Source organism: Stegastes partitus, unplaced genomic scaffold (assembly GCF_000690725.1).
Source record: "Stegastes partitus isolate 25-593 unplaced genomic scaffold, Stegastes_partitus-1.0.2 Scaffold348, whole genome shotgun sequence".
In the NCBI taxonomy this organism is placed as follows: Eukaryota; Metazoa; Chordata; class Actinopteri; family Pomacentridae; genus Stegastes; species Stegastes partitus.
In genome coordinates, this window is record NW_007578079.1 from 251,197 (window position 1) to 262,868 (window position 11,672).

Genomic DNA, 11,672 nt, shown 5'->3' on the forward strand with positions numbered 1-11,672 from the left:
CTGTCTGCGTCGGTGTCCAAGTTCTCATCGGGTCTCATCTTATATCAAATTCATTATATCAAACCTCAGTGTGAATACAGCCCAGCATGTGGTAGTAAATGAGCAGAACGGAGGCAACGTGGAGCCCTGGAGCACGTGCACACACACACGTGCATACGTCCGAATCATCAACACACACCGACACACACTCTCAGTCTGAGTCTGTGAGTGATGAGAGACGTCTCGGTGGGAACTTGGTGGCCTGCGCTGTCTGTCGTGCCGCCCTCAGAGCTGTCAGTGAGGTTAATTTGGTGGCGTTTGTGATTAGCGAGCAGTGTACAGTTACTGCAGGCCTCTGACCAGCTCGGACTTGTAAAACGTCTGGACTTGACAATAACGTATGTCCTGTAGTCACTCGTAGCGTCGTCCTCATCGTCGCTCTGCTGCTAGAATCTCTCCAAAGCTGGTTAAACGAGAACAAGCCCTCCCACGTACAGACGGCTCGGTTCTGTGCTGCAGGTCCATTCCACACACACACAAACACTGGACATCGTTTCTAAAGGCTGGACGGAGCTGCCAGAAGAAACGCCTCAGCCTCAGCATCAACCTCAGCCTCAGCATCAACCTCAGCCTCAGCATCAACCTCAGCCTCAGCATCAACCTCAGCATCAACCTCAGCCTCTGCATCAGCCTCAACCTCAGCCTCAGCATCAACCTCAGCCTCTGCATCAGCTTCAGCCTCAGCTCAGCCTGAGCCTCAGCCTCAACCTCAACCTGAGCCTCTGCATCAGCCTCAACCTCAGCCTCTGCATCAGCATCAACCTCAGCCTCAACCTCAGCCTCTGCATCAGCTTCAGCCTCAGCTCAGCCTGAGCCTCAGCCTCAGCCTCTGCATCAGCTTCAGATTCAGTCTCAACCTCAGCCTCAGCATCAACCTCAGCCTCTGCATCAGCATCAACCTCAGCCTCTGCATCAGCCTCAACCTCAGCCTCTGCATCAACCTCAGCCTCAGCCTCAGCCTCAGCCTGAGCCTCTGCATCAACCTCAGCCTCAGCATCGTGGAGCTGCAGAGCATCAGTGGACTCTGCTGAGCTGCATCAGGCGAAGCAGACAGAACCAGTACACAGTGACACTACAGCTCAGTTCTAACAGCATTAAATCAACATGGATGTGTAATTCTGACCAGTGGACCGGATATTCTGGCCCGTCCAGGCGTCAGTGGAAGTGAAAAGTTAAAACATGTCATACATCCTGGACGGCTGTTTGCCTCTGAGCAGAGTCCGAGGACGGTGGACGGAGCTGGGACTGCAGCTTTGGTTCATTAAATACCATCAGTCAAATGTTCACTGTGGCTGATAAACACCAGCGATGCATAAACAGCAGAACCGGGCCCAAGTGGTTCACAGTGAACATGTAGAGACTGTGCTTCCTTCTTTGGCTGTTTTCTCCCCTGAACACTCATGAAGGATGAGATATTTCTACAACAACCCACCAGTGGCTCTGAGTAGGAACTAGAAGTTCAATCTGGCGTTGACTTGATATTTGACCTGATGGGACTCCCAGAAAGAGCAAACTGGGCCGGAACCTGCGGAGACAGACGTCATGTCTAAACATGACTGACAGCTGAATGCCAGGAGCAAAGCTGTCAGAATAAAACCTGCATACTTTGGGCCCTGGGGCCTATTCTTATCTGCACTTAGTGTTTGGTTTCACTCGGGCAGCAGCGATGCGTCCGTCCTGCTGGACCTGGACTCTGTGGTGTGAAGGAGCCTTTGGTCTGAGGCTGGATCAGCTGCCCTCTCAGCTTTTCACAATCCTGTGTTTTCTAACATTGACGCAGTCTTTGTGTCGGCGCTCCATTTAATTCCATTTCATAAGACTGCCGGCAGAAGAGCTGAGTCACCTTCGACGCTCCACTGAAGGCTGGAAAACCTCATCTCCTCCTCACTGGGTCGCTTCCCCTCTTCTATGCAAGTTCAGCCTTAAATGTAAAGAGCTGTACGGACATGGGCTGCAGAACCAGACCTGGGCCCGAGGACCAGCACTGGAACAGCAAGTTTTTTACAGACGAAACTTGTATTTAAACCGTGGTCCGAAAACGGTGCTGAAACCTGAAACACAGGAGCAAACACACGACCGGGTGAGCAGAGGCTCAGAGGCAGCTTCATGGTGGTGTGTCGGGGGCGGAGCCACTGGAGGCTCAGAGGCGTGATGAACAAACACCTGCACAGGTCGGTCCTTGTTCGGTGGCTTTGGCCCAATAAAACCAATTCATTTCAATGCAGCTTTTCTTTCTTCCTGTCGTTCGCTCAGCGTGCCGCCTGAAGCCCAACAACGCTGCTGCTGCTCGGACGTCCGCTGAGGGAACGGCGCTGCTCACACTCAACCGTCTGACCCGCAGACTGCATCACAAACTAACCCAGTTCTTCAAAACCGGTGCACTAGTGTCAGGATCCTGTCTTTGGTGCAACCTCAGCCCTCTGCCAGGTGAAACCAAAGAAATCCTTTGCAGGTACTGTGTTGACGGGGAACTAGACGCCGTTGCATAACGTGAGCGGTGTCGATGCTTCTGCTGCTCAGGTCGTGTCACTTGGATCAGAACACAACCTGTGAGTGTCATGAAACTCCACTCCAAAGGAACATTTGGACTTTTGAAGCATCCAGTCAGAAACTTCAACTGGAATGTCCCATGAAGGTGGAACCAGCGTGAAAAGCTGAGAAACTGCCTGAATGTTCTGTTCAGAGCTCGTGTGTCTGATGAAACCAGCTGCTCACTGACTGCTCTCTGCCTCCAGTCAAGGCTTTCCATGTGCTCCTCCGTCATGACATCCCATCTCTGACTGCTGATGGAAATGCAGCCAGTGGGGGTTGTGCTGCATTGTGGGTAATGTAGTCTCCAGGTTTTGATGTTCATATGTCAAACTTTGCACTGAGTCCATCCAGACGCATCATTTAGACGATCAGCCAGAGCATCAGACAGAGTCCAGGATCTGTTTCTGAACCCCATAAACACACTGCAAAAACAAACAACAGCCAAAATTATATAATATTTCATTAAAATCACTTCATATTACAACCAAGCACACTCACATTCACACTCAGGGTGAAGGCAGGTTCACCTGGACAGGTAACCAGTCTATCACAGGGCTACACTTAGAGACAGACAACCAAGCACACTCACATTCACACCTACGGACAATTTACAATCACCAATTAACCTCAGCATGTGTTTCTGGACTGTGGGAGGAAGCCGGAGAACCCGGAGAGAACCCACGCTGCACGGGGAGAACATGGAGACTCCACGCAGGAAGATCCCGGGTGTCCTCACCGGGATGCGAACCGGAGACCTTCTGGCTGTGAGGCCACGGTGCTAACCACTGAACCACCTGCAGTCCAATATCAAATCTAATGTGATATTTTATGAAACCAAACAAAGAATTTCCTCAAAGCAGAACGTGTAATAAAAGACAAAACAACGACTGGTTCTCTCCTCAACACGAGCATAAAGCTGCAGAGACCAGACAGGACACCAGACCTACACCTCTGTTCTTCTTGTGACAGCTGTGCATGTGGAGAAATGTTCTGCAGTTTCTCCAGTTCTGTGAAATGACTGATTAAAGAAATTCAACTTTGGTTTTTGGTTGTTTTTTTGGGGAGTGTTAATGCAGCCGTTTGTAACTGATGTGCTCCTGATGTGTGCTGTCTTGTTGCTCCGTCTGCCCTCCACCTCCCGTCGCTCTCCTTCTCCTCAGGGACAGACTCCTGAGAGCTTAGTCTGCTGTCAGGGGCCATATGGTCCATATGAGCTGCAGAGGGAGGGCAGCCGAGGCTCAAGGTGTCAGCAGGGAGGGTGGTTTAAATTTAACTGCACCAGGGCTGATATCTGCATGGCAGGTCCTGTCTCCCTCCCCTGCTCTCTCTCAGTCTGTTCACAGCCACAGCCTCAGACACCAGCACACAGCCTCAGACACCAGCACACAGCCTCAGACACCAGCTCACAGCCTCAGACACCAGCACACAGCAGCAGCAGCAGCAGCAGCAGCAGCAGCAGCAGCAGCAGCTCGTCTCTCCACCAGGAGACTCTTCTCTCATCACGCCACCTGGACTGTACACGAGGCCAGCTAAGGACGCAACGGGGAGAGAGAAGGGACAGCGACTGTTACGAAGGCAGAGCAGAGCAAACGACTCACACTGAGGATAAGCGTTGATCTGAGCCGGCAGGGCTGAAGGCTCAGCCAGCGGCACTGCAGAGGCACAACAGCACCGTGGGCTCTGCTGCGAGAGGCGAGACCGGAGCTGGGCTTGGACAGGGTGAGTGTGTGAGCCCAGATATACGTCTTTAGTTTGGAGTGTGTGACTGTGCATGTACAGCAGAATAAAAAACCCAAATCCAATCACTCTGCAGGGGAATGCTATTCTTTGATGTGTTTTCATGTCTAATCCATTTCACTGACAGCTTTTCAGTGTTATTTCGCTGTTCACTGAACTTCAGTGGATTTTCAGAAAAGTCCCTGAGCAAGTTGTAATCTGCGGCTTTTCTGCGCGGTTGCTGCTAATTGGACAGATAGAGGGCTTAGAGGGCTCTGGCTTCACAGCGAACACCTGCTGATCTCCATTTAATCTAATGGGATTGAATCTGCTCTAAATATGTTGAATTGATTTGGCAGAGAGACGAAGCATCGGCGTGATTACACTGAAACCTCTTGTGCTGCGCTCGGCTCTCTGTGTTTTCACTGCAGCTCTGAGCGGTGCTGCTGTTGTGTGGAGTAAACCAGCTGAATGTGCTGATGAGGGCAGAACAGGACACCACCCTGGCAGCGGCTGCGCCCCGTGGTCAGTTTGCCCACCACATCAAAGCAGATGGTGATAATTTATTCGCTTCCGTGCAGCGACACCGTCTTGAGTGGACGCTGGTTACGCGGCGGGGCGGTGTTGGTTGCAGCCGGGGAATTTCCAAAGGGCAGCACGTCCATGAGAACCGGCAGCACAGCCGTACAGTATGTGAGTGCAGGGAGGACGCTGAGGGAGGTCAGGTTACCGCCTGCTCTCAGATTGGAAACACACTCGGGGCAGCGGCGGACAGCAGTCACATGTCAGCAGGATGCAGCATCTTCACTCAGCTCAGTTAGAAGACGCTAATACTTTGTGCCAGAGTGCTGATCACACGCTCAGGCTGGATGTCCGTAGTGGTCCGCACCGCAAAGAGAGACGGTACCGATAACAGATCCTCACCAGCAACGAGCTGCAGGTTCTTCAGCTTCCTGTTCTCACAGCTCAGACGTGTGCTCTCTGTGCATGAATGAGAGATTTAGATTTTGGACAAAACATGAGAAGACGTCCCTGTGAGGATCGGTTAGCGAGCTGTAGAAACACAAAGCAGATCAACAGGTGCTGCAGATTCCTGTCGACTCTCACAAACCTCCTCCTGTGAGGAAACAGCGGGCTGACAGACGGACGGCCCCACGCTGCCTCCAGATGCAGCTTCGAACAGGCTTCAGCATGTGACGAGCAGCGACAGGCTAATCTGTTTAAGTAGGTATGATAGCGGGACGGAGAGCTGCTGCCTTCTGGTGCTGCTAATCCGCCGTAAGGCAACAAAGAGGTGACGTCCGGCAGACTGATCAGCAGGTTCAGGCTGCTTTAGGCTCATGTTGGATTCATTTATGCACAGAAATGTAGGAATCAGAGACTAGCCCACACAGTCCCAGTGTTTGGAACGCCTCGCTCTGATGTCTCCTGCTGACAGATCAGACAGAACCTTCTAAGTTCTATCTCATGTCTTCTGCTGATACCTGCGATGGGAGGTGCTGGGTCGCTGGTCTGTACCATTCTTGTTCTGTATCTCGAATGCCCAGTTCTTCAGCTTTGTTCAAATGCTCAGTCTGAGTCAACGATGACCTGACAGAGGTCAGAGGTCGAGGACAGGTCACACAAATGTCTGACAGGATGAGCTAACGAAGGGATGACATTTGTACCCAGAAGGTCGCTGTGAGATCAAGATGTTCTTCAAAAACACTTTTGTGAAACTAAAGTAAAAACTGTGAGCTTATTGTAGACGTCATCACATCCTGGGCTGCATTGTCATTTCAACCACATCCAGCTGTACAGCACACAGTGACATGAGACAGCGTTTCCCAGATCCAGAGCGAAGGCGGGAGTGCAGAGAAAGCAGCGCAACAAGGTCACATAAAATCAGACAAAAAATAGAAAAAGACAAAAATAGGAGGAAGAACAGAAATACAAACACGGAAAAGTAGTGCAACATAAAAAGGTCATTTAAACACGGCAAAGAAAACATTTAACACAACACGGACAGTACAACCCAATGGAGGTAGTGTGTGTGTGTGTGTGTGTGTGTGTGTGTGTGTGTGTGTGTGTTCGTCCAGTCCTTGAACAGTCTGATGAGGGATGAAGCTGTTGCACAGTCGGGCCGTGTGGGCCGCATGCTTCTGAACCTCCTGCTGGACGGCAGAGTGTGCAGAGTGTGTGTGAAGTGTGTGTGAGGTCCTAACAATGCTGGTGGCCTTTGGGGTGCAGCGTGTGCTGTAGATCATGGATGTTCAGCTCTGTTCAGCTGAACACGTGTGGAGCCTCCACATTTGAACCTGGAGCGTCTCTGCAGCAGCATCCACATCTGAAGCACTGTTTACTGCCAAGTACAGAGTAAAAGGTCAAGTCTGGACCACAGCCTGCCTGGAAGGACTGACCTGGAGCACCTGCTGGTCTGGGGACGAACACTCTGAAAGCCTAAACCTGGAGCTGGATGGAGTGGTGGGATAACCCAGGACTCGATGAAGAGCATTCAATCAGAGGGCAGCTACACCCTGAAGACACCCTCATACTGTCTGTCCTCCTCTGACTGAGACCGTGGTTCCCTCAGTGAAGCTGCACACGAGTACAACCGACTGGAAACAGGTTCACTGAGCTGCCAGACTAAAGCCAGTGGATGTCCTCATCGACGTCTACCCAGTCACATGTCCTGGTGCGTGAAGAGGAGTCGTCCCTGCTGGCAGGCTGAAGCCACTACCGCGTCGGCGTCACTTCTCAGACCCAAAGGCATCGTCCACCTTCTGTACCCAGCCTGTGCTGCTGGACAGACTGGGAGTAAACTGGAGGCTGATGGATAACCAGTGCATGCACACAGCTGCTGATCTCAAAGACCAACATAGATCAATATAAGCAAGAAGAACATTCATGACTGCATCAAACAGAATGTGATATTTTGAGCTCAAAATGTGCTCAGCTGTGCATCTTCAGCCACGGCTGCAGTGTTCTCGGCCCACAGAGCAGCGCTACCGGACCTTGGGTTGGTACCTGACAGCTGTTGAGGATTTCCAAATGGGATAGCAACTAAGATAAATACCATACAGCATCTTTATACACTCAGTCTGCCCCTCAGACCTCCAGATATCCTTCAAATGAAACAAACCAACAGCGTGTGAAACGTGTGAAGCCTCAACCTGCTGCAGTGGAGCCGGTGTAGACAGAACTTAGAACTATTCTGGCTTTAGCCACCTCGCTCCAAACTCCTCTGCTCTCAGGGTGATTGACAGTTTCAGGGTAGTGGGGCAAAGATCATTAAACGAGACACGCAGTGCTGCAAACCTCCTGGCACCCTGAGCTCCACCAGCTGGAGGCCGGATTAGAAGGCCCAGCTCAGAGCTCTGCTGAGGCGCTGGATTCATGAACGGGAGGAGACTGGTGGTGATTAAAACACAGATAAAACACGCTTTGGCCTCTGCTGCGGTTTCATCCTCTTGGCTTTGAACTGCCTTGATGCTTTTCAGATCACGGGCAAACTCTTGTTTTCTTCAGTCTGTAGAGTTCTGAGGGAACCAGTGCTGAAAGCAGATGGGCTCATCGTCCCATCAACTCCTGAAGCAACAGGACTCCCAGTCCACGTCTACCAGTGACTGTCATGCTGTCGGTAACGGTGTCAGTGGCTCCTCATAGCTACCAAAGGCCTTTGAGCAGGACGCTGACTCTCTAAACTGAAGAGGAAGTAGCGCCCCCTACAGGAATCAATAACTGAGTCGGACTACCGTTTGGATCAGGCTGTACGACACAAGGTCCAACGCCATCAGAACTCCTCAGCCATCTTCCCCTGAGCTGATTAGATCATCCAGGCGATGTGTGACCAGGCTAATGAAGTGAAGTGTCTTAGACACGAGCAGAAGGTGAAACAACAGCCGACCTGCACAAAGAAACAGAACCTCACATTTGAAAGAAGGATCATGTGTCAAAGGAGACTGAAGAAAGACAGCGCTGGTACCGTCTGACAAAGGAACCGTCACAGCGTCAGAAACAGCGCGAGGAGCAGTGCGATGCTTTAAGGAGGAGGCTGGGGTCGATGGACGGGTCAACGTAGCTCCAGACTCTGACGCTGGACGCTTCGCTTGTCTTCAACAACAACCACAATCTTTTGTAAGCGTCCTTCTGTTAGTCTCTGTGTCTAAATCAAACCAAGTAAATGACAAACTCTACATTTCCCTGTTTAGTCTGAAGACCTCGTCAGAATGGAGGTTGGTCATTAGTGGGGCGTTTAGTGTCGTTGGTAGAAGTACGGCTAATCTCAGGGTCAACACACCAACTTGTTGCAGACTGAGGCCTGAGCAGCCGGAGTGGGGTCGGCCGGTCCAAGAAGTGCCCGGACCCAGGGCCACATGGACATGGATCCAGTTTCTCTCACAGAATACCAACTGCTCAGAGCTCTGGGAAAAGAGAACTAAATATACCAGGAGCCAAACGCCAGCGCTGTCCAGCGTGAGTCTCTCTCTACCTCCCACAGCTTGACCTGCAGCCTCCTGCTGTCAGGCCGAGTCAAAATAAGTAATAATTGAAAGATGAGCTGGTGGCTGCTTTCGTAGAAGACGTTCCCCTGACGGCGAGTGAAGACATACAGACGTAAGCAGTTCAGAGACAGATGAAGGGATAACACCAGGCGTCCCTATCACCTGCTCCATTTATCTGGAAGTGTAGAAGAGGACGTGAACATCCTCCCTCTCTAAAGCAGCCTGTTTGGTGGTCTGATGAAACACACTGTGGATATGCGTTTGTTATCTTTCTGCTACTTCAGCACAGCCTTGCTCCCAGGTGCATCAGCACAGAAACAGCATCAATAATTCACGTCCGTATCTTTAAGCCTGCACCGGACCCAGCGGTCACAGTGTGATTTGCTGCAGCAGACACAGTCGCTGCTCATCTCTGTGGAAGTGTAGAAGTGAGTAATGCCGGCGCTGCATCAGTCCACCATGAAGCATTAGAGACGGATGAGTGGCTGTGCTGCATGAGAAGCCCTCAGCAGGGAGGACGGCTGCAGGCCCCCAGTCCACGTGTGAAAAAGCTACAGGAGGAAATTCTACAAGAGAAAAGCTGCAGAACCCACAACGTGTCCTTCAGCAACACTTTGAAGTTCACGTTTGTCCACGTTGATCCAGTCTCTGAAACCAGCCTTTAAACACATTCATGGATGGTTGAGGATTAAAGCTGCGTTCTGTCTGGATGTGCTGCAACAGGAACAACAAGAAGGAACAGAGTCTGTCAGAACAAACACCAAGGAGCTCCTCTCTGAGATGACTCTGCATCACAAACTATGAGTGAGAGTCCCGACTTCTAGCCTTGTTCTCCCCCTAACAACAGACAGCTGGAGTCCTGTGTGTGCTGGTCCATGCTGTCATGACAGGAGGGGATGCTGCAGACATGATGTGGGTACGAACAGGCCTGGCAGCACTTTGTGGTCACATTTCTCCTGCACCTTTATGCAAACACACATCCATGACTGGAAATAATGTGTGTGCAGTGTGACATAAATCATAAAGAGGTTAAAGAGGAAAGCTTTAATTTACAGCATTTAACATATTTAACTTTCAAACACGCACAGCATTTTTCAAGATGCCCAAATAGTGCCTCTTCATAGTAGAAATACTTCACTATTTCCTGTTTTTCATTCATCCCCATACTTGTATGTGCTCTGCATCAACACAGCCAGCAGCTGAGAGTCCTGACTTTCTTCAAGCCTCCCACAGAGAAGTGTTTTCTGTTCTACCAGCAGTGAAGAACCCACAGCTAGCTGGTAGCCGGCTGGTAGCCGGCTGGTAGCCGGCTGGTAGCCGGCTGGTAGCCGGCTGGTAGCTAGCTAGCTGGTGTCTGCAGGCTGCTCTGGGGATGAGCGTTGTGCTGACATCTTGTGCCGGCTCCACAGGGCATCACGAGCTGATCCTTCGTTTTGTGACAGAATGCATCTACTGGCTCTGCCTTTGCTTGTAATGTTTGTACGACTTAATCAATGAAAGAGCAGTTTGATTGAAAACCCAGCAGTAAAACCAGCGTGACAGAGAAATGTGGTTAAACGAGTGTTAGAGTGATGCATCGGCCGCCACGATCAGCTACAGCATGAAACAGTCACGTCTACTGGAGGAACATAAAACAGTATTCTATGACTTACATTCTATTATATCTATATCTATATCTTTTATATTACCAAAAGCCTCCATCTGGAAAAGAGAGGATGAAACTAGAGAATGAAACATGTGTGAAATGCTGAAGAACACTTGTGCGCTGTGCTGTGCTCATCAGGCCTCAGACATCCTGCTCATGCTGCCTCATGCTGGGAACATGAACACTGGCTGTGATGCACTCTGCACTGACCACAAACAAGTATTTTTTAACCAGAAAACATTTGTCACCTGAACAGAATTCTAACGCCGGCTGTCTTTTCATTTCCGGACACTGAGAATGTTCGGCATCTGCATGACTGGCATTGGTCAGCGTGTCATCACCTTTCCTGTATTTAGTACCTATGTGCTGTGGTAAATATACAGTGAGGGATGGCTATAGTCAGATTCTTCTGCAGGCTGTCTGACGAGGCCGATGCTTTCCATGATGCAGCAGAAACCCTCCTGACATGCAGCCTGTCTGTCTGCACAGTAGACACGTTATCACAGAACACTGCAGCGCTCTGGTCCTCCCAACGTGAGAAAAACACAATGTGGAGAAATTGGTGATCATTTAATTATTTGTATTCTTTTAGGAACGTCCTGACTTGGCAGCACACTGGCCAGCAGCACGTTCATGGACATGAGTTTGGGAAACAAGGACGTCACACTCTCAGTCCATACAGCAACAGTGCTGGATGTATGTCTGCTCAGCACAGGCAGCTACAGGGTTAACCCTGCAGGTCTCAGCCAGTGAAGCTGGCAGTGGTGCATCACTTGTGCTGCCTTCACTGTCACTTGGTCCACAGCAGCCTGATGTCTGAAATCTGCACAACTGTGAAGTGACCCAGTGTTGTGCTCTGAGCTCAGAGGTCACAGGCTGTTTACTCTTTGGTTTTTAAACCTGGAAAATAAATCAAATGTTGTATTTTACATCAGTGTTGCAGTTTTGCTTTGGACAGAGCAGGTCTGCATGCCGGGCTAAGATTACTTTGATTTGGCAAACAGGTGTCAACGAGGTCTTGATCTTCTCACCAATCTCCCAGATAATGCTGGGCTGTATCTGTAGCACACAGCCTGTGTCTGGAGAAGACGAGGGTTCGGGTTAGACTCAGGACCCCTGTTGTTCACAGCAGCACCACCTCCTGAATGGACAGGAAGCAGCACCAACTAAAGCCAAGGCAGCATTTCTGACCAAGGTGGACAACATCCATCCATCATCTCTACACCTTCATCCTCACCAGGGTCATGGGGGGCGGA

The 11,672-nt window shown here is 50.6% G+C and overlaps 1 protein-coding gene across 1 annotated transcript in view; it reads left to right on the top strand.

The window, feature by feature from the left end:
* The first annotated feature begins 4,059 nt into the window (after nt 1-4,059).
* Nucleotides 4,060-11,672, top strand: part of filip1l (filamin A interacting protein 1-like) — a 64,387-nt gene continuing 56,774 nt past the window's right edge. Inside the window, exon 1 of the mRNA XM_008284131.1 lies at nt 4,060-4,290. The gene's annotated coding sequence lies outside the window, so the exon portion shown is untranslated. The remainder of the gene's footprint in view (nt 4,291-11,672) is intronic.